We start from the raw sequence: 23,388 nt of genomic DNA, 5'->3' as shown, positions 1-23,388 counted from the left end.
CAACAATCCAAAACATGAAGATATTCATATCATATATGACAACAAAAAGCTGAAAATCCTGTGTGCTGTGAAGCTAAAACATTGACAAACAATTTAAGGATTATCAAAAATAGTTAATTTATTAACTAGTTAATTAATTTCTGTAGATCTACTAACGGAATCATTGAATAATAACGGTTTCAGATACACTTGTTTGCTATCATATGTCGATGAAAAGCAGCAAATCCTCATGTTTTACAAGCTGGAACACAGAAATGTTTGCCATTGTTTCCTCGCCTGACACATTTGCCAATTAATTTTCTGATGATCAACTTGTTTTAGCTCTACAACACTTAGGACAGACGGCGAAGACATTTCCTCTACCTCACATTGTCCTAACTGTCGTGCATGTGATGAACTTTCTTACCACTAAACTTGCGGTCAGTGAGGTCATGGGCCTTGGTGACACAACTTACTAAATACAAACATGGAGGGACCCAAACCCAGCGACGCCATGTGAGCTACATAAGTGAAATGGCCATAATGAAATTCCCAGAATGGTTGTTTTCAGTGTGGGCTTCCTTTGCTAGCTGAGGCGAGTGGAAGTGATCAGAGGGAAACAAAAAGCATGGGTCTGTCCCTCCCTCACTAACGCGCTCGCACCCACAGATGTCAGACATGTCCATGAGTGATCCCCGGGCTTTGAAACCCCTCAGTCGTAAAGATGTTGATGTGCTTTTAGATGAAGAGCAGGACTCGATGTGGGTGCAGATTCATGTTTGGCTTTATGGAAGCTGTATGTAAATCTTCAGGTCACAAGACTGTCGAACAGAAGCCGGGATGGTGTTTCACTGTGTTCATCACAGTTAGGATGACATTTCTTGATGTCTCTTAGCTGAATCCACTCTTACTAGCTGGCATCAATTTAGAGGGAAAAGACAAAAAGACACCGGCCTGCCTGTGATTTCTTCAAATGTGGCGTGCGACAACTAGCAGTGTTTTTCTCTTCGCTGAATCCCTCTGCAGCGCTCCTTTCTTGTTGGTCAGTGATCGTCTGCCTCACTGTAACTCTTATGCAAATAACATGATTATGAGCGCTCCCTCGACCTCCTCGATTCTCCAAGCCGTCTTGATTGAGTGTGGCAGGCGGAGGAGGGGATGGATATAATGGACTCCACCAACTCTAATGAGACAAATCTCAGGTATGGGCTGACATTTTGAAATAGTCCTTGTGAATGACGGTGTCAGCAGTCACCTTTACCAAAGCTTTCTAGGGAAGGTCCCTGTAATGATGGAGGGAATTAAAATGGTCTCCAAGGCGGTGAAGACAGGAGCCACAGGATTAGGGTGCAAAGCCACGCCTCTTAAATGTGCTCTCCTGCCACACCCCAAAATAAAGAAGCCGCCTTTTACTGAGAGCTCAGCTCTCCTCCACCGACCGCATGTCGTCACCCTGAGATTTGATGGAGGGATTACGGTGAATGTTAGCTGTTGACCACTATGAGATTTGTTGAGATGAGCTGTCCCTCACATTAACTGCCCCGCCCGTCCCTTCCTCCCATTCTTCCCCCTTGTTGTGTGTCTGGTGGCAGACAGGGACGAGCTCTGCTGTCATTACAAACTTAATAAGAGCAGAAGTGAGATTGATGAGAAAAACAGAGGCATCAACTGCTCTTTTAATTAACTCTTGTCCCATAATGGTGCCGGGACAGAGGCACTGAGCAAAGAATGAGACATTTTCTTTCTCCTTCCACCCTTTTCTGTTTTGTTGCCTCGCTCACCCCCGATAATGAACAGCCTTCTGGGACCCAATTACATCCAAGGCTGCATTAGGAGCACAGCAGGCCCAGTGGAAACTTCAGCTGAGTTTCCCCTCATCTCTCCCCTCCACCCCCTCCACTCCCTGTTACCCTGCTGGAGATGGCCTTCACTTGATTGAATTTTGAATGTTACACCCCCACCCCGACACACACACACACACACACACACATACACGCCTCCCATCTTCTGTAGTCCCTTACCTTCACCAGTTCTGAACCCACATGTGGTTTATGATAGAAACAGGAGGCAATGTATGCTTGTTGTTCGCTGTCCTTCACTGGATAACTGCCTGCACTGATAGAGTGGCTTTGTATACAATGTGTAATGGGTGGCGCCAGTTGGTGCACTAAAGCTTGTTTGTGTGTCATGTCCCTGCAACATACTGCATATTCTTGTGAAGAAGGAGTTTATATCAGTTAACTGTGGCGTTTTTAACCAGATTAAACACTGATGGGATATGACTTCGAAATCTCTCAGTCAGTGTCATAGATCATGTTGTTAACCCGGAGGTTGATATCGTTTCCTTTGCTTTAGCATTTTTGGCATGCTACAAAACAAAAACACACATTTCTTTTGGCTGCAAAAAGAATCACAGGTGCCACCACTTTAAATCAAGTTTAATGCTAATAACAAGTCACAACCAACACAAGCTTCTCCACGGCACGCTGAACAGCAGCTGTCATCTACGACATGTGTATGTTCACCAAGAGCCTACAGCCATGTTAGTGGTGCTTTGAGCTACACGCTAACATCAACATGCTAATGTTTACCATGTTCACCATCTACGTTAAGGGTGTCAGCACACCAACATTTTCTAATGTACTAACAAAGGCAGTTTATATTCTATTGGTCAGCATTTTTTTTACATTCTTAGGATTCACAGACACTTTACTGGAGCTGCGAGGCCTTTCTGGGATGTGTACAGTATGTGATGGCTGAATGTCTTTTAGCTAAGGACTGCCTCTAAATGCAATGCTTGGGGATATCCAAGGCATTAATAACAATTATTGGTGTTCTTTAGTTTCCTCAGACACCTTAAGTGTGGTGTATTGACTGCTATGCTGGAAAGAATGTTGCCTATTGATTTGGCTAAGGCAGAAACCGATGGTGTCCTCTTCCTGTGAGGCTGGAATTAATCCTTACATGCTGCCAGTGAGTGAATAACTTACCTACTACGACCAAGTGACTGGAGAGCCGCCTCGCCGTCTCTGTGTGAGCTCACAGTGTGCTCCTTGCCGTTGCCTTGTGAGCAGTCAAATGAAATGAGATGGGAAAGACAATAGCTGCTGCAACTTCTGTGGGAGCAGGAGCGTCGTGAACTACGAGTCCTGCAGGAGAAGACAGAATAGTTTGGGTGTTGTTTGTATAAATCAGGAATGAAACTGAGTTTAAAAAAATGTGCTGCTGTTTTCATGAACTTTGTATTTGGTATAAAGTCAAATGGAATTTTAGCCAACAAACAGACACCATTTACTTCTGTTACTAAATGTAAGAAATTCAAGAGTGTTGCAGCATGCAGTAATGTTTCTACTTGTCCATTGTCTTATCCCTAACCAACACTTTGTGTATACGGTACTACCAATGCTTGGTCTACCTCCCTGTGGACTGTATGGTTACTAACAGCTCATCCACTATTGCTTAGGGGTCTTATTTTGTTCTAGAAGAAAGACTTTATACTGTCAAACTCAGACATCCCATGTGATTGAAGGCCGATGGGCATGGAACTCTCAGAGCTGCCCTCAAAGCTGCAACAATGCCTGCTTTCACACAGCCAACTTGTGGTGGGTGGAGTGGAAGAACAAAGGCAGACTTGTTAGGGTTTAGATGCCTTTATTATATTTTTATTTGGCTGCAATTTCTTGTCTCTCTGCCCATATTCATTAAGATTTTGGCTACATTGGCTTGTGGGGTCTCTGGCTCTAGGAGTAGTTAGTGTACGTGACTCAAAACACATCAAGGGCTCTACTTTTCTTTTGTTGAAATCAACGAACAGAAACTTTTATCTAAAAAAAAAATAAAATAGAAGAGTATTCCTTTTAGCTCATCATGTATTCAACTTACACGTACTGAAAACAAATTAAATTTAAACACTAATGGGATTCAGGGAATTTGAACAGAAAACAACAAATATCAGGTCATAAATGTGAACTTATTACTACAGCAGGTTCCACCTTCACAGATTGTCCATCTATAATGCAGATCAAACCATTTTAACGTTTTAAGCTTCGCTATACACATTCTGAAAGTATAATTACAATCGCATGCAGACATTAAAAGCTTCTTACAACTAAAATGCATCAGTTAAATCAGCACTCAAGACTCAAGAGACAAGAAATAACAAAACTGTGACTGAGTGAGGTGAGCAAAATATGCACTTATAGCTTTTTGTGACACCAAAAGTGAGGTTTAACTGAAGTTTCCCCCTTTCATGCATTTTCAGAGCTTATCATTAACAGATAAATGTCAGACCCTGGGATGAGAAAGGTGGAATGTGTCCCATCAAGGTGATGTCTGAATCTGCTCTCTCTCTTGGGCCTGAAGAAACTCACCAACTCTGCACACGCTGCTGGGAAACGCAGGCTTGGGGAAGTCAGCAGGAGAGACTCTTCTGTGGGCTTTCAGCTTGACTAATCAGAACTCCTCTCGTGGTCATAGCACAGCTAAAGCACAAGAGACTTCATTCAGACAACACATGCAATAAATAGATGATCAAAGAGCATCGAGGCTGCTAAAAACAAGGGATGTCACAATGCACTTAATCGTTGTTTCTGAATTAAAGCAGCAAGGCGATGCCTGTCATTGGGTTCTGTTTGAATCCTCTGGAGGTAGCAGAGACAGAACAACCCTGAGTATGTCATCAGGTGTCTGATAAACGAGTGCATTATGTGTTGCATTATGGGAAATGCGGGATCCAGTGTTGTTGGAGCTTGACTATTGACTGCTGCTGTCCATGTGTACATGGGTTTTTTTTCTCATTTTCATATGCATTTTGGTGTTTCGGCCACTTACAAACACAATTTTAGGCCACTGAAAACAGGCCTTTGGGAAAACTTTCTCCAGGTTGAAGATATTCAGAAACTCAGTTCAGTTTTGGTGTGACGAGCGTGCACTGTTTTCTCCTTTGTTTACATGAGGTGATTGTGTGCAATAGCAGACATGGCCAAAATAGTGCTGATGCTAAGCTGCTAACAGGATTTTTTACACAGAAATGTACAGTTATTCTTCTACTTTTTTTGAGGAACAGAGTTGTGAACAGAATGCACTACAGAGGTCACTGCTACATAATCCAACACTCCATGACATAGACGCCGCCGCCAGCGTTACCTGTTTTGGACAAGACCGGTCAGGCCTCTAGTAGCAGGTAGCCTACCGGGAATAGCTTTATTTCAGGCATCTGATTGGGCAACATGGCTTTAGGGTTATATCACTGCCTGTTGGTTTGGCATGCTCTTGACAGCATTGTATTTTCATATGGATGGAGATTTTTTGTGTGGACTCAGCATCTGCTTCAATTTTGCCTGTTTTTTCTTTTTTTAATTTTCTAATCTGTGTCTTGTGAGTTCTCCACCTTTCTGGAAGTGCTAATGCTACATTTCTGGAGTCCCCTTCAATCAAAAGAAGCCAAAGCAACCAGCAACACTGCAAGGACTTTGGCTAAATAACACAGTTTAAAACGGCAACAATTTGAAGAATAAGTGGAGAATAAATACACAACACATTATCAAAGCAGTTTGTGAAATAGTCACAAAAGTTTATTATATAATTTGCATACATGGACGTGAATTTTCCTTTTGTTCGTGACACTCTCGTGGCACAACTTTCAAACTACTGTATTTCAGCTGGAAGCATCTTTTGTGTCTGCACCATGTCTGCAACGCCTGGTTAGACTTCCAAAATAAAGCTTGCTGAGAAACATTTCAGGTGACGATCACAGTTTGGTTAGTTTTAGGCACCAACACTACTTAGTAATGTTTAGGAAAACATTATGGTGTGGGTGAAAATAACTACTCACTACACAGGAATCAAACACCAGTCTGTGTCATGCTGAGTGTAAAATGAATGAAAATAAAGTAACATTGGGATCCATGTACACAAATCTGTATATTACATTTTGGGACTATTTCACAAACTGCCCCGATACTGAGCTGACACACACGTCCCTGTCAGCTTGCAGTATTTGACAGTTTTTGATACTCAGATGCATTTCAGTCAGAGGAGTTTCAATACCCAGCCCTAATGATGCCTCATACGTATTAGGTTAGTGACCTCTGCCAATCACATCTTTGTGTGCCCGTCACCATCACAAGTCTGAGTCTGAATTGACCTACCAGTGCTCTGAGCAGGTTTCCAGCAGCTGCCGTGTCACTAAGGCCTGGTCGATATACAGTAGCTGCAGGGAGAAAACATCGACTGTCAGCTGGCAAAATCACAAGAGCTAAAATCCTCCTGTAACAATGCTGCCCAAACCCCCAATCAGCAATCGCTTGTTATGCTCTTTTCTGTGTCAAAACACTCCCTCATTACATGATTGGACAAAAGGGCTGATGGCTTTGTTATTTGTAAAACTGCTCTCTAACCAGATGTAAATTGTAACAGAATGCAAATTTGCTCTGCTCATTCTGGCCGAGCTTCCACAGTGTCCCAATCCCTCTTAAGCTTCTTGTTGACCGCGTCTGCCAGCTTTGTGTACACAATTGGTTCTTCAACTATTCCAACTGCATCGTTAATGTCTGCCCTTTTGTGCTGCTCAATTCCACCGGAATAAACAGAATCACATGTGCAAAATTATTTTCTAACACAGATAATTAGCAGCAGAAACAATCCCGAGTATGAATAATAATGTGCCTGGGTTACATTATAACTTTTAAGCACGGGACAAGGAAGGATTTGAATGCCAAGGGAAATGAGCTTATCAAATAAAGCTTGAAAATGTGCAGTGAATGAAATGAGTCAATCATTTTAATGTGAGATGGGAGCCCTGAGGAGAATAAATAAGCAATCGTCACATCATGCAGGGAGAACAAATGAGCATGGTACACAATTAGGCAGGGTCACATTCTGCCAGAGCTGTGAGCGTGGGATGGGCTAATGAGCTGTGTGAGCGAGGATGTGTGTGTCTGTTTGTGTGAATGTGTATACGAGGAGAACAAGGAAATAAGAGATGAAAAAGCTGATCCCTAGCCCTCAAAATTCTGATGTACAGACTAAGACAGCCAGACAGCCAGACACACAAGCGGCAAGTCAGGCAAGAGACAAAGATAAAAGTAAGAGGGGTTGGTGGAGAAGAGGTGGGCTATCAGTCGACTTGGCATCTGGGGCAAGTAGACATGCAGGCAGACTGAGCAATGGGCAGGTACAGCAGCCAAACAGACAAAAAGAAGAGAAGTGCCTCAGAAGGACCAACGGCGCAGAGCTTTCAAAGGCGACTCATAGTTATTAACTATTCAATCACATAAAGGAGAGCTGAAGGCGTGAAAGGTTGCGGACCGAAGCACTTTTGCTTCAGTGCATTAAGAGCCTGGTCCAGCACTCTGGCTGCGTGAAAGAGAAATAGATTGCCTCCCAGGAAGATGACTGCTCAAAGGAGTTGGCTTTTTCCCCTTAATAACAGCAATCTGCTGTGAAAATCTAATCCCAAGTACCATTTACACAGAATCTAGATAACTTCTGCTTGGAAAAGCGTACAATATGAATATTTCATTCTCTGATATACAAATAAACACAACAACCCCCCCCCCCCTTTCCCCATCACACCCCATCAATCAGGGGACATTCTCAAAGTGAGTGAACTGGAAGAGCAAATTGCTAATGAATACCATGCTGCTAGAAATGCACATTTTAAAATGGTATTGTGGGTAAGTTGCACAACTGGCCGAAATGAAATTCTTCAGGAGAGCATAAAATGTAAGTGATCAAACAGACAGAGGTGTGCATGACCCGTGTGGTCATAAAAGAAGAAAATCTCAAGTGAAACACTCACAATGTTGATAACCTGAGTGACATATACACATACAACAAACCAAGCATGAACACTGTCCCTCAACTGAAGTAATGGCTCCATCTTTGCCATTAAAGTCAGATATGGACGCACCCTTTAAGCCCCCTGCTCTCCTTCTCGTTGGCCTAATTCCAACCTCCTCAGTGGTGGATGAGAGGGATCAGGAATCCATCCATATGCATGGCCAACTATCTGTAGAGGGGAAGTCGGGTCTCAGCCTGGCCAGCTTTCTGAAAGTACTGGTAATGACACTTAATGAAAGCAAGGGAGCCGAGCTCTGAGAGGGGAAAGCCCGTCCTTGTACTACCCCCCCCAGCCCCCAGCAGCCATCCGGGCCCAGCCGTCAGACACCATAAATAAACAAACGTGATGCGTGAGTATAAATGTGCTATTTCCCTAGCTTCTCTTATGCCATTCCATCCACTTATTTATCTATTTATTATTATTTTCTGGACCTCTGGTTTGCTTTTAGCCCATGTCTCTACTCCTGGCTCCCTGCAGGCTTTCTGAATGTCCCAAAACATTAGCTGGACTTTGCTGCAGTCACCCTGCGGCCCTTAATGGGCTGAGTCTACATCAGCTCTCCACAAACACACACACACACACACAGGCATGCGCACGCGCACGAAGAGCTGTCAAACTACCATAAATGGAGCAAATATTCAGACATGTCACAAATCTCCTGCTATTAGCAATCACAGTGTTTACTCCACTTTCTCTAATGGATTAACAAACTCAACTAAACCCCGTCAATCCCTATTTGAGCTGTCATCTTTTAATTGGACTAGTCTGACGTGGAAAGGAGCCTCCCAGTGATAGTGCAGGTGATACATCTTAGAAGAGAAGGGTGAGGAGGGCACTCTGGTTGCAGTGATGCCTGTGTTGAGAAGGATGGTGAAGCACAAAGTAAACAGAGGGAATGAGGGGATAGAGAGGCTCTTCTTAGCACAAGCCCCTAATCAGCACAGTCAACACATGGCAGATTGGGTTCACATGTTTTTCACCCAGCTCTCGCTCTGCTTCTGTCCTTCCACCACCAGAACTTATCCCTTCAATCAGCCCCAATTTCCCTCTTTTCAATCTGAGAGGATCAGGTAGGAATGTGTTGCAGGCAAATGCCAGGTAACACAAATCTGGCTCACTCTGAGGGAAGGTGGTGTTGAGAAAAATGAAATGGCTTCAAGTGTGGAGCGCCATTTCACCAACAAATAACCCTTTCTCAAGCAACACATAAAATTCATATTTTATTTAGGAAACGTTTCCATGGTGATGCTTGCGTGATATGTTTACTTAAAAGTCCCGTGTGGTCTCACAGGTAAACACTAACGGCGACTAACGCTCGTCTGCGCGTCGAGTCGGAGGAGAGGACGTCCTTGGGTCAGCTGGGTGAAAACTTGGGCAACTCGAGAGGCTCAGACTGAAAGCGCTTCCTCTGCTGCGCCACGTCCTTTGATCACCACTTTGTCCACCCTCAACATTTCCCAGCAAGCAGCACAAATGTGTCTTTGGTGTTAACAAGCTTTAGCCATCAGTCAAGGCTGGGCCACACATGTGGAGATGCCACAAACTGGCCAGAGTGGGCAGATTACAGTGGAGGTCATCCTGGGTGCAGAAGGAGAGGAGTGCTAAACATGGTTGTATGTAAAGGAGAGAGAGAGATGTGCTAGGGCTGCATCAGCAGCAGGACCTACAGGCACGACCCTGGTGTGCAGCCTGTTCAGGGCTCTCAGGCTGCTGATTTCACAGCCGCAAAACACAGACCATTAGTCACAAAAACACGCTGAGGCCTATGCTAATCCCAGAACGAGCAAAATCAACATGACAGCCAATAAAATCCTGGGAGCTGAGCAGCAGCTTTGCTTTTCAGTGATACTGTCTGTGATGTGCTGGTGAGTGTTTGTATTGACCCGTGCTTCAGATGAGCCACTCCAGAAACACTTGCGCTCTGTCTGAAAGCTCACTGCTTTGTCACTGACACTGTCTCTGGAGTCGGCCAGAGCAAAAGCAGAGAGCATGTAGTCACAGAGAGGGGCTGGTATAGATTTTACAGCCTCTTTTGGAAGAGAACTGGAGTCTTTGCCAGGACTGTGATAGTTTAACAGCGGATGATCAGAGACAAAGTCACCACATCATGTGCTGTCTCAGGTCAGAGTCTGCAATGTCTCATGAGTAAACTTGGTCAAAAGATGCAGAGGAATGGAACCGCACCACTAATACGGCTGATTTTACTGTGTCTACAGTAGGAAGCAGTTATACTAATACTTATACTAGACTCTCCTTTGGAAAGAATTCTGCATTGGTCTTTCAAACTGGTTTCGAAGCCTGACAGGGAACATGTGACATTGTTTTTTGATTAGCAGTTTAGTCTTGATTTGTGTCTTAATGAAGCAAAGTCTGAATGTACTGCTGCACAAACACATCCACACTCTACTCACTGCAATATACTCTGTACCTCTGCATTAAAAAGTCTCAACATCGAGCTGAACAGCATTGTTTTCAATGACCTCCTCTGGTTCAGATCAGTGGCACCACTGATGGTTGTGATCATCTACCTCGCTGCAGCAAGCTGGCAACTTCAGCCAAAGGATGTCACCATAAAAAAATCCCTTATTGTATCCCCTGTGTACAATAGAAAATAAAAAGTACAAATATATTTCATGTTTTACCTCATCCCTGTCGTTACAGCTGGAGGGAGAACTGAGGGAAAGTTCAGCCCTGATTTTAAAAAAGTTGGGACACTGCAAAATATAAAACAGAATTTGAGAATTAGCTAATTCTTTATGACAAACTCAATTGAAAGCAGCACAAAAACAACACATTTACCGTTTGACCTCATCAACTTCAGTGATTTTTGTAAATATCTGTTATTCTGAATTTGATGCAGCAACACATTTCAAACAGGTTGGGACAGGAGCAACTAAAGACTGGGAAAGGTGTGAAATGCTCCAAAAACACCTGTTTGGAGCATTCCACAGGTAAACAGGTTGATTGGTAACAGGCGATAGTATCATGATTGGGTATGAAAGGGGCATCTTGGAAAGGCTCAGCCGTTCACAAGTAAGGATGGAGTGAGGTTCACCACTTTGTACAAAGGATATTACTACATGAGCTCAGGAAGACTTCATAAAACCGTTGTTGGTAAAGACGGATCATCTGCAGATGATGCATTCTGTTTTTTTCTGCTTTTTCTGCCACCTTCGTTGTAATCGGGGTAATATTAGGTTCTTATTTTCCGATACAGAAAAATGTTTCATACACACATCATTCATCAATCACAATAATGTTCAGTGACTGTAAATTACATATTAATCATGCTGAAATATTTGCATTATACTCGAGCCCTTGCTTCATCTCTCTGGTATGTGCTTGTGTGATGGCCTGAAATACATTATGCACATAAAAAGAAATTGAATGTAAAAGTTTGACATTGCACAGCATGTGCAGATTGACTTTATTCTCTCTGTGTATACCACGATCTTCTCCTCCTCAATCCTCGTCTCGTCAACCTCAGCTTTAAATCTCCTGACCTCAATTTGCCAAGCCTCTACAACTTCCTGCAGGTGGATTCATGTGTGCTTGCACGCACATGTGCACAGAGACACACACGCACACACAAACGAGTGCACTGTATATCGCACACTGCATTTGAGGATAAAGCACATAAATATAACTCTCTTCGGTCCACTTTCTCTTTCTTAGCGGAGATGGATGATCTTCGTGCTTTGCTCTTTTATTTTCAGTGCCAGTTTTTCATTCGCTTGCCTGCAGCAATGCAGGATATGATAAAATGTGCATTAGCTATTGTTGAGATAGAAGCCAATTATTGTGCAAGTGCACGAGCAGTAATGTGGTGCATATTAAGGCTTTACTTGTATTCCAGGACCTACTGGCTGACAGTGGAGAGCATCTTGTGGATGTGAGAGGCATCCGACTGAACACAAAACATGCTCTCACTCCTATTAAGTCTGGACCCCTGAACTAATAACAACAACAATAATAATAATAAACCAACTAAAAAACACATTTACTTCAGGAATTCTGAGATTTGTGAAGGTCCTGTGTGTGAGATTTGGGTGGATATATGAGTCAAAATAATATTCTTGAGTATGTTTTCATTGGTGTATAATCGCAAGGAAATGAGAATACATTTGTGTTTTCGTTACCTTAGAAGAAATTCTACAAGACGGAGAGGATCCTTTTCCTCAGAGAGTCCGCTATGTAGCGCCACCATGTTTCTACAGTAGCCCAGAACAGACAAACAAAACACTGACTCTGGAACAGCTTTCGTGTTTTTAGCAGCCCCTAGTGGAAGGTGAGGTGAGAGGTATTCAGTTGGCTACAATCTGCAACCTCACCACTAGATGTCACTAAATCCTGCACACTGGACCATTAAATGAGTGCCATTCTCATGATGTTAGAATGATTAATTACCACAATTGAGCATCTGTGTATAGAACATGTATGTACTTGTCGGAAAATAGGACGTCTTGAAGATATAACTTTAACTTCGACCAGGGACGACAAACTTTAATGTGCCAAAATTTAAACTATGATTCCAAAAAAGTTGTGATGCTGTGCTACACGACGATAAAAACAGAATGCAATCATTTGCAAGCAAACTGTGTTTATTGGCGATGATTTTATACCCGAGTCCATCTAGTAATGTCCTTTATCGTATGTTTCACAAAGCATCCATCCATGCTGGTGGTCGACTGAGCCTTTTCAAGGATGCTCCTTTCATACCTAATGTCCCTCCTTTCAGGGCTGTCACCTCTTCACTGCTCCTGAGCAAAGATATTGCCAATTTTAATAAAGATTTGGCATTTGCATTTCTTATCATTCTACTCAATTTCGCAGTTTGCATATAGCTCATCAGAGTAGAGATCTATTACCTATATCGCCATCGCCTAACGAAACCCCCTTTATTCCTGTGAAACATAGCATTCAAAAAATATGTCTGGTGTCGACTTAATTCACTGACCTGCTTTGAAAAACTGAATAATACACGTTGTGATCTGTGCACAGCCTGTCAGTAGCTACCTTGTTGTGTCACTCGTTTTCCCCAGCTTCAGCCGCACAGTCATTTCCTGCTGCTAGTAAGGGAGACGAAGGCTGTGAGCACACCACCACCATCACAATGACCTTTCCACAAGCCCAGGGAGCACGCAATGCAGAGGAGAGGCAATAAAAGTAATGAAAGAAGCAAAGGCAATTAAAGTGGTGTGTGTGAGGGGAGCGTGGCGGAGATGAGCCTAACTGGAGGCGGCCCTGGAATGCACTACAGCTCCATATCCCTCATAATCCCTGTGTGATCGCAGAGCAACCCTGGTGTGCTCCCAGTCTGATCATCCCCTCGCTGCATTCACCAGCTAATCTGTGCAAAAGGACAGCCATGCACATGCACGCACAAGCATGGGCGCGCGTGCACTCACTCAAGCACGCACGCACGCACACACGCACACCAACGTGTTTTAAAGCCATTCAGAGATACACACATCTCTGCAGACAATGCTAGAGTAATTATTACAGGCTGCATACAATATGTACCACACGACAAAGTGAGGAAAGTGCTAAAAATAAATTACCAAACACAAAACATATTCAGGCGCAAATGCACGCACAGACACACACGCAGACACACACACACACACACGTTTAGTTCTAGAAAATGAGCTGCTCTCCTCCCGCCCTCTGCAGTGCAGTGCTTCCTCACGGCCAGTGAGAATCATTAATGCCCTTCCTCTGATGCAGCCACACAACCAACAGCAATTATTTCTAAAAGCAAAAAGTGAAAACAGACAGCGAACGCACAAATATACACAGCACATAATCATTATTTTTTTGTTAGGCTGGCTGTGTGGGGGTTGAGGAGGTGGCAGCAGCTTGGACTTCATTTTCTCTGGCGGAGTTTACTGCCCGCAAAATGACAAGGATGCTTTTCCTAAACCAATTAAGAGGCTGCAGTGCTGCTGTTACCATGTGACACTGACAGCACTTAAGGAAGCTCACGCCAGGCCTTAGAGATGAGCCAGAGATGTGCACTTGGCTGAGGAGTCAACACACACACACACACACACACACGCACACACGTCATGTCTATGTGTACACCAGGAGCTCCGGACCAAAACTAATATATAACTTACAAAATACTAATACACGAGGCCCACAGTCTTGAGGTCCGTGAGTGGCTGAAAAAAATAAAGAAATAAATACAAATAAATAAAAAATCCAGCTGGTAATATTGGTAGTTGAGTCCGAAAAAAGGCCTCATTATCTAATCAGCTTTAGAAATACACAGAAAGGCCAAAGCTACAGGTCTCCCCTTTTCTTGACAACAGAATCTGATCTTGCCTGCAGTGTACAATTAGTGAACAAAGTGACCTCTGAGGGTTACGACTCTTCTTGAGAAAAGGCTGCGTGGTCCACGCTAATGACCAGAATGCTCTGTGAAGGAGCTGGCATGGCGCGCCTTCTCTGACTCTGATGATCTTAAACTAATACCTGCTGTTGAGAAAGGAGATGAGAGTTATTTTCCTCACAGAGCGCTCGCATCATAGTGGGGCTCAGGGCTTGTAGGGCACTGGCTGGTCAAAGTGTTGCTTAAGGAGGGGAGACCTGTTGTGTGACAGGTCCGATCAATATCAGCCGTGGCTGGTTAGTGCAACGGAAAGTGCATATTCTGAATGTGCAACTGTAAGTGCCTGCAACTAGAGGTCCTGACTCTGATCATCTTATTTTGGTCTGAGTCCTCTCCTGCTGGCCTTCTCTCTGGCAGTCGGAACCTCCTCAGGTGCAGAGAGGACATAACACCGGAAGACTTGCCCACCCATGATTCCTCTCTGCCACAGCACACACACAAACACACATGGTACAACAGCTAAATGCACCCATGGTAAATAGACCGTATTTCATACAGTGCTGCTCTAGTCCGACGACCACTCAAAGCGCTTTTACAACACAAGTCTGCATTCACCCACTCTGGCTAGGCCACCTGCTCACAACAAGCATTAACCATTCACACACTGATGGCACAGCATCAGGAGCAATTTGAGGTTCAGTATCTTGCCCAAGGATACTTTGACATGGAGACTGCCGAGGCCAGGGACATGATAAGTGGACGACCGCTCTGCCTCCTGAGCCACAGTCACCCATCGAGATCTCAGATGAGAAGTCTGATTCACACCATCTTCATACTATTCAATCTTTCAATGACTCTTCTTGCCTGTATGGTGACATCTGCATTTGTTATGTTCATCCACTAAGTTATTCAGGCTTGTCCTTTAATTTGTCACCTATCTGAAGCCCCTGAACATAATTCCTACACGAAGAAGCTCAAACTCTGATGATACCACTAGCCGTTGCTCTCTAAACCACCGCTTTGCTCTCTCAGGTGAGAGCTGCTGAAGCTCAGCTCCTCGAGTCCATCCTTTCTCAGAGCTGACTGCAAACCAACTGTAAGGCCTCTCTTGAATCACCACTAGAGCCTGTGCACCTACATATCATACAGAACGTGCATAGAGAACCAACTAAAGTTCACATGGCAGAGCGACGTGCTCACAAAACAGACTCGATTAATTTTCGCCTGAAACATGCAATACGCGACACTGGCTCTGAACCCTTCTGGCTTGTGACTCCTTAAAATGTATCAGCTTGCACATCATCGCTGGCATTCTTAATGCAGGACGCTAAGCCGTTTCTAAAGCACGGCTTCCTTTTTCAGATTGTTCCGTTTGATATAAAAGATGAAAAAAAGAAAAGGAAAAATTAATCAAATCAATAAATATCTGTAGTGGAAATAAGCTGTATTTTTCGTCTCCCTCTGCTTTGCACTGCCGCAGCTGAACCATCCCGGCCTCTGGATAGCAGTCTGCAGCTCCGTCACACACGGCTTACAGTCCTCCACCAGCTACAGAGAGAGATCATGGGCGGCTGTCAGTTACGCCCCTCTGTCCTCATCTTCCCTAATCAGCTTCTCCATCTCACGGAGCTGCACGGGTGTCGGAGTTTCACGTAGGACTAAGTTTGACAGTCACGTTCCATCTTAACTTGGTGGCGGAGATTTAAAGCACATAGGTGGGCAGATGAAAGATACCCCTTATATGCATGAAAGAGATCAAATTGGGATTAAGGAGATTAATTTCAGATGGTAATTGAGAGAGAAACTTTTTCATCAGATTTATCAAACTTTCTAAAAGATGTCAAATGTGGTGTGATTTAATTTGCTAACAGATGAATGGTTGGTAAATTGCTGTGCTTCAGGCTTGTGTCCCTTTGGTTGGTGTAAAATCATATATCGTCAAATTTCATGACTTTTGAAGATCTGACTCATTTCTCTTGGCTTCCTCTGGGGTTAAAAAATAATTACTAGTTTTGCAACACAAATTCAGACTGAAACTAATTCAATTTGTGAGCATGGCTGGAGGGTGACTCTGAGTGGTGTATGAACGCTGTAGCTAGGCTTCAATCAGAAGGCAAGCATGGGGGAACAATCCCCCTTCAGAAATGACAAAATGACCTTGGAAATCACACAGTTTAGACTCATGTGGGAACATGAATTCAAATCAGAATGCTCACCTCACAGTTTGGTGCAGCTGCATGTCATAAACGTCAACGGATACGTATCGACAAGAATGCCTTTCTCCTCACAGAAGTGTGACGATGTCGCCTTCAGTACAAATATTTACGTGTGTATTGGTGTGTATGTAGCTGACTTATTACATGATCGCTTGATTAGACGTACTGTAGTACTTGTCTGATGACTGCTTTGTATGTCATCATGACATGAAACAGCAGTTCTGTCATCAGAAAAAGCAGAAAATCCAGCGAGTGTTGCAGCGGAGTAACGATTAGCCAATCCGAGCCGTGGGCAGGGCAAACGCCATGGTCAAAGAAGAGCAATAACAACAACGGCAACCACTACAGACACTGCTATGGAGGCTGCTCTTAACCCAACTTCTGCTCCACTCTTAAAACTTCGGCAAACAAGTATGCTGGCATGACTACGCATCAGCATCACCTTACAATGATGTCCGACTCAGGCCTATAAGCTGGTCTCTCGTGACTGGTTACAGAAAATCAAATCTCCTTCCCTTACGAGAATCAGTGACAGTGGATGCAACGTCAGGCTGAAGATAAGAAGTTGACAATTCTGTCTGATATCCGGCAACTGTGACACTTTTTAATTATTTTTTGATTTGGGAGTAACCGGTTGAGAGACTTTTTCTTTTTAATTCTCATTCGGTATTTGTCGGGGTATTTATGTAGCTGGTTCAAACCACTTATCTGCTGGTTATACTGTACCATAAGGTCAACAGTAAATGAAACTTCTCTAACAAAATGTGTTTGTCTCTTTGACTCTTAATATAAATATAACAAATATCCTCAATGTTGTCAGACACCCAATACATAAAAAAAACATGGATTTGTATCATCATGATGAAAAAACTTCAGCAGGTCAACACAAAACCTTCAATCCAAAACACAAACAGCGGGGGGGCTGCTGAAGCAATTAGACAAATTCAGCTCATCTACATTCTGCATCAGTGCACCTCAACACAAACATTTTATGATATAACACAAAGTTTGATAATTCCAGTAAAACAGTAAAGTTTGAGAAAGCTGAATATTTTCTCGAGATCTGTACATCTGGCTGTGACCTGAGTAAAAACTTGTATGAAGTTACTGTCTGCCTGCCTCTAATTGAATTTCTCTCTGACCTGTTGCTCCTACAGCCTGGCTTGTTGTGTGGTACATGAGGCAGAATTCAGCTTGCTCTTAAAAGTTGGCACACAGGCCACAGGCTTCATCATTTGCCATTTGTGGAGAGTTCTCATTCGAAGTGGCTTACACAGCCACAAGTGTTTGCACGTCTAGCATGGCTGGGAGCCAGCAGAAAATCAAACATATCTATCATTTGCAAGCAGAACCTTTAAATTAAATGTCAGTCAAATGAAAAAAATATATTATCAAAACGACGTTCTTTGCAGCGCTGCGATTTTTCATCACGTGGCTGAGGATTAACCAAATGAATCTGGGTAGAGTGAGTCGAATCTTCGGCTCAAAAGCCAACAGTGCCACGATTAAGTGAATTGAAGATGAAAAGATTTAAATCCTGATAAGATTCAAGCAGATAAAACATGCACAACTGAGCCATCCGTGTGTTTACAGAGCAGTACACTGAGACACTTACTTCAATCAATATATTGATGTTTTGTAATAGGCTCTAAATGACTCAGGTTAGAGACTGCTGTGCAGCAAACCTTCTCACTGCTTTTGCAATTCATTTCAGGACAAAAATAAAACACCAGCTAAGATGGCTTCGAAAACTAAACCGTGTCAACAGGATGGCTAAAAAACAATTAGAAATCCATGTTTTGTTGATCCAAACGACACACAAGTAGCAAGAACCCTCTGGGTTTGTTTCCAATTTTCACCTCCACACGAGTCTTTGAAGCAAGAGGCCGAACACATTCGAAGCTCCTCTAGATACAAGCTTATGCAGCATGGCAGAGGTGATCAGACTGTTCAACTAAATATAATGTAGCTGTTGGGTCTGACCTGCTGAGATCAGAGCTTGTTCTTTGTTTGCCTGGCCTCAAGTTAATACATCTCCCTACAACACCAATTCCATGAGTTGGGACGTTGTGTGAAATGTAAATAAAGACAGTATGCAACCATTTGTGAACAAACTGTGTTTACTCACATTTTTATGAAGTGTTCCCGAGCCCGTGTAGCAACATCCTTTACACAATCACTCTTGTGAATGACTGAGCCTTTCCAGGATGCCCCTTTCATACCCAATCATGATACTATCACCTGTTACCAGTGAACCTGTTTACCTGTGGAATGTTCCAAACAGGTGTTTTTGGAGCGTTCCACTACTTTCCCAGTCTTTAGTTGCTCCTGTCCCAACTTGTTTGAAACATGTTGCTGCATTAAATTCAGAATGAGCAGATATTTACAAAAAAAATTGATGAGGCAAAACATTCATATGTTGTTTTTGTGCTGCTTTCAGCTGAGTATATGTCAATGGGCACATTATCAAATTCTGTTTTGTTGCACAGTGTCCCAACGTCTTTGGAATCAGGGTTGAACTTTCCTTCTCCCAAACCTCTTTTCTCAGAAATTCTACTTGAGTTTTGTCACACACTCTCTCTTTCTTCACCTGCACAATCAAATAAAAGCAAAAAGAATCACTGAACCGAAATTAAACAGTAAACTCAAACTCACTGTCCATGTTCATATAGTTACATTAACATTAAACTCCTAACTGCTGACTGCTTCTCTATTCGGCCCAGTCGTAGCAAACTGAAGTGCTGCAAGTATTGTTATGTATGGAACTAAATCAATAGAGAGCAATGTGTGCATGTGTGACAGATTCAATCTGACCATGCAAGCTTTAACATTTAATGAGAGGATGTTTAGTAATTCTGCCTGCATGGTGTTGTTTTGTGATGGTGACGTGTCACTGGAGCATAAGTGATAGAACAGGAATCGGAGGTGTGTGTGTGTGTGTGTGTGTGTGTGTGTGTGTGTGTGTGTGTGTGTGTGTGTGTGTGTGTGTCAGAGAGCGCTGACCAGGCCCTATTTACTGCCAGGTGAAGCAACTAATTAAATATCAGAGGGCAGGCAAGCTCAGTCCCCTCTCTGCCTCCAACATTAACTAGGACCACAGCCACGGGTCAAAGCCCTTACAAACTCAGGGAGGCAAGTTGTATGGAAAAGGAAAAGGCAGAGAGAGGGAGAGAAATAGGGCTGGGTGAAGCGTAGCACTTTATTAGGACATAAAAACACTGCTAGTGAGCCCTCTGGAAAGCCCTTTTCCTGCCCCCACTTTCACCACTGGACTGCCTATGAGACAGTGGAGCTGGTTTAGGGGTATGGAGGAGGTTTTAAGTTTTGAGAGCGCTGTCATCACAACATGCTATGTCACTGACTCTCATTGTGTATGTGTCAGGAGCTGGTGGTGGTGAGGGATACTGTGGGAATAGCCCAGAGCCTTTCCAATGCTCACCTCCCTCTTCCATTGATGAGTGAGGTGCAGTAACAGCAAATCGATGGCCAGTGAATTCCCTGCGCTACCCCCTCGCCAGGCTGATCAATATTCCTGGCAATTAGAATCCCCTATCTGCATGGCTGTAGGGACCTTGGGGTGGCTTGCCAGCCCACAAACACCCAATTTAGTCCTCAGCCTATCACTTAATTACTAAATCCTCCCTAATGCCTATTGGCAGGTGGCGGGCGTACTCACAGCAGCCCCAGCGGCTGAGTGAACATGAGACCTTTGGCAAGGTGCTGGTTAAGATGCTCCCATCTCACTTCAGCTGGCCAGTTAAACATCTGATTTCACACAAGGGCCTCGACCTGAAATGATCCACCTATTGAGCACCTGGCCCACACACACAGCCCAGATGGATGGTGTGGAATGGCATGGGTGGGTGGGTGAGGGGATAGAGGATACAGGACACCAGGAGGCACAGCGCTCAAACATCTGTCAGCCACGAGTTGTGCCTGTGAGAGGCACAGCAGTGTTTTCATTTTCCTGGTGTTTTTTCAAATTGACAAGGGATAACATGAGATGTAAATTAAATGCAGTCTCGTGATAATTCATGTCGTAACAGCTCTGACAGATACAAATATCCCAGTTTGAAGCTCTAAACACTGGAGGGAATACGGTGCACCTGTAGCTTTGTGGTTAATTCTCTGAAGCTGCTCAGTCTTCACCACCTCTGCTGGTTACTCCTGAGTCTGCTGATGCCCACCTGCTGACAACACAGTCCCCTCCCCGTTAGGCCTGTACTTGGGTTGACATATGCGCAAAAAAATAGACTTCTCAAATGAAACATACACAAAAGCAAATGTCTATGCACTCACACACACACACACACACACACACACACACACACACACACACATCCTAAAGACACGTTTGTTCTGCAGCGTGCAGCTTTCCTGACTGACACTTAAGAGTGGTTACATGAAAGTCACAATGTAAAGAGTTTTAAAGAGCCCCCTGCCAAGTCCACTTACTCTTTGAAATAATTCAAAGCATGATATTTTATCTGACCTGTTTCTGAGATGCCGCTTTCTTTCTCTGTATTTATGTTTCGCAAAACCTTTTCAATGCATCCATATGTTCAGATTCTTTTGACATGTATAAAGGAATGTTTTCATAGTTGGTTTGAGTGGGCTCTTATAAGTGGGTATGTTGTGTAGATTAGTGGTGTGTGTCACACAAAAGGCCTAAGGCTGTGAATTGATGGGCACCTTCCTTGCAGGTGAGTGCTGAGGCAGCTGCCACATCACACACTCAGGTGACTGTCTCACGCAATATATTAAAGCCAGCACTGGAGGCTAGCTGAACTGACACGAAAGCCTGTCACTGTCACTCCCCCTCCTTTTCCCCTCTCTCCCTGACTTATACCATTTCAATCATTCTCTCTTTGTTTCAATGTCTTTTTTATTTCTTGATTTTGTATTTTCAATAGCCCCTTCTTAAAGACATGAGACAATCAGGCAGACTGATAAGAAGCTGACAGCAGAGCAAAAAAAAAAAAAAAAAAGTGTCTGACAACTTTCTCTCTAAAAGACTTTCAGGAGGTTCAGGACATTTCTGCCCCTTCTGACAGTGGAGAGTGACAGTAGAGGTAGAACAAAGAGATGAAGTGTGATGTGTCACACTGGTGATAAGCTGGAACCACAGACACGGTCTTCAACTATTGCAATTTCCACACAAACTGAGAACTGTACGACATTACTTTCTCAATCAGAGACCAACTGCACTGTTTCACCCTCCCTGAGTCATCGCAGTAGCCTTACTCCTCCTTGAGCTCCTGCATACGCTGCAGCAGCTGGGATGAGGGGAGGCCACGCTGGGTCTGTGTGTGTTGTATCAGTGGATTACCACCATCAGGCTGTGGGCCTCCAGCTGCTCGCTGCTGTGCCTTCACAGCCTCTCTCTGCACAGCTGCTAATGTATCCCTTTTTTGCACTGCTGTGGAGAATGTGATAGGACATAATGAGTATATGGTGTGAGACTGTATGTATGTGAGTCTAATTGCTGGCTTCATATGTTAGGACTGGCTTCTAAATACAACACAAGTACACGTCTCAGCTGGTGCCTGCTGCCTTTCAGTGGTTTGGCTGTGAGCAGCCTCCAGGTCTTTCTCCTGTGTGGTAACCCTCTTCTCTTGAGCTGTCCTCTCCCGCTGACTGCACCAGCCTCTACAGGACCTCTGCCTGCAGCCCAGCCCCTGCCTCTGTAAGGTGCAACACCTCCAGACAACAATGCAAGCAGTCAGGACACATATCTAACCTCATGCAATCTTTGGGGATGGGGAGATAGAAATTATAATTTGATAAACTGGTAATTTTTTGCAAATACCAGTCTGTCAGTCAGACAGCCATCGTCGAGCTAGTAGAGTCTGGACACCTCCACTCAGCTGACACACCTCTGCACGATGCATACACAAGTTCTGGATGCCTTGGGCACACCGTGGCGAGGCATGGGGGAAAGCCTGCTGAAGACACACACACACAAACACACAGCGCTGTCACTTTCCTGTCACATAGCCATGGAAATGGCCTGAGGTGAAGTAAGGATAGGTGCCCGGAGCTTTACAAATCCTCTTGAAGGACAGAGCAGAGGAGCACCTGCCTTCCTCCACCCCCGAGCTATCTCCACACCTGCTGCACTGCACTCACTCGGCTGCCTGCCCCTAATTTGGTATTTCCACAAAGATGACATATGTATCAGGCAGCGCAGGAAATGTCCTGGGTTGGGAGAGAACAGCTTCCTGACAGGTGCCACCTCCAATCTGCACAGGCCTGCCTCTGATGTGCTAACTATTCAATTAACCAGCACATCGCACTGAGTGGGTGCCAGCACCTAATTACCTCTGAGACCTTGCCTGTGAATGGAGTGAAATATGTGCGTGCATGTGTGTGGATGACAGGTCACACATCATGTTACTGTTAAGGGTTCTTCTCACTCTGAACCACCTCGACATTCACGTAGAATATGTGCATGTGACAGAGAGAGAGGGGCAGGGTGTTCCCTTCCATCCTCGGTCACTTCTCTCCCTATTTGCATCTCTCAGCGCCAACCAAACCCTGCAAGAAAAAAAAAGGCTTTCTGCTTTGAGTAAAATATGAGCGCAAACATTAAATGAAAATAAAAACAGTATAATTTAGCCATGTTTGAAAATTACTCCTGCCAGGCAGCCTCTTTATCCCACACCATTAAAATAACGAGGTGTCACTGAGCTCTGCTTCCATAGCTCCAATGTTGACACCCATCAAGACAAATCTATATTTCATGGCCACTTACAGATGTATAAATAGCCAAATGAGGTGCGCTAACCATCTATAAAACGGCACTAAAAGGTTGCCAGAAGATGGCGAGTGTCATGAGCCAGTTGCGCGGGCAATCAATCTGGGGAGAGAGGAGAGGAAAGCGGAGAAGAGCAGATGAGAGGAGTGGGCTGCATTGCACGGGTAAGAAGTGAGGCACAACACGGCGCAACAAGCAGGGCAGTAAATCACATCTGCACGGCACGCTCGCCCCACTGACACACAGCCACTTCAACTGA

General features: G+C 44.0%; 1 long non-coding RNA gene across 1 annotated transcript in view; it reads right to left on the bottom strand.

Moving 5' to 3' along the window:
- Positions 1-1,855: 1,855 nt before the first annotated feature.
- The window catches only part of LOC143324997 (uncharacterized), a 32,977-nt gene continuing 11,444 nt past the window's right edge, over positions 1,856-23,388 (bottom strand). Inside the window, exons 3-5 of the long non-coding RNA XR_013077496.1 lie at positions 6,129-6,190; positions 4,350-4,460; positions 1,856-3,128 (exon numbers count right to left, since the gene is read on the bottom strand). This is a non-coding gene — a long non-coding RNA (uncharacterized LOC143324997). The remainder of the gene's footprint in view (positions 3,129-4,349; positions 4,461-6,128; positions 6,191-23,388) is intronic.

The sequence above is a fragment of the Chaetodon auriga genome, chromosome 1 (genome assembly GCF_051107435.1).
Source record: "Chaetodon auriga isolate fChaAug3 chromosome 1, fChaAug3.hap1, whole genome shotgun sequence".
NCBI lineage: Eukaryota > Metazoa > Chordata > Actinopteri > Chaetodontiformes > Chaetodontidae > Chaetodon > Chaetodon auriga.
The sequence above is the reverse complement of the archived record's forward strand: the minus strand, read 5'-3'. Positions and strand labels throughout refer to the sequence as shown.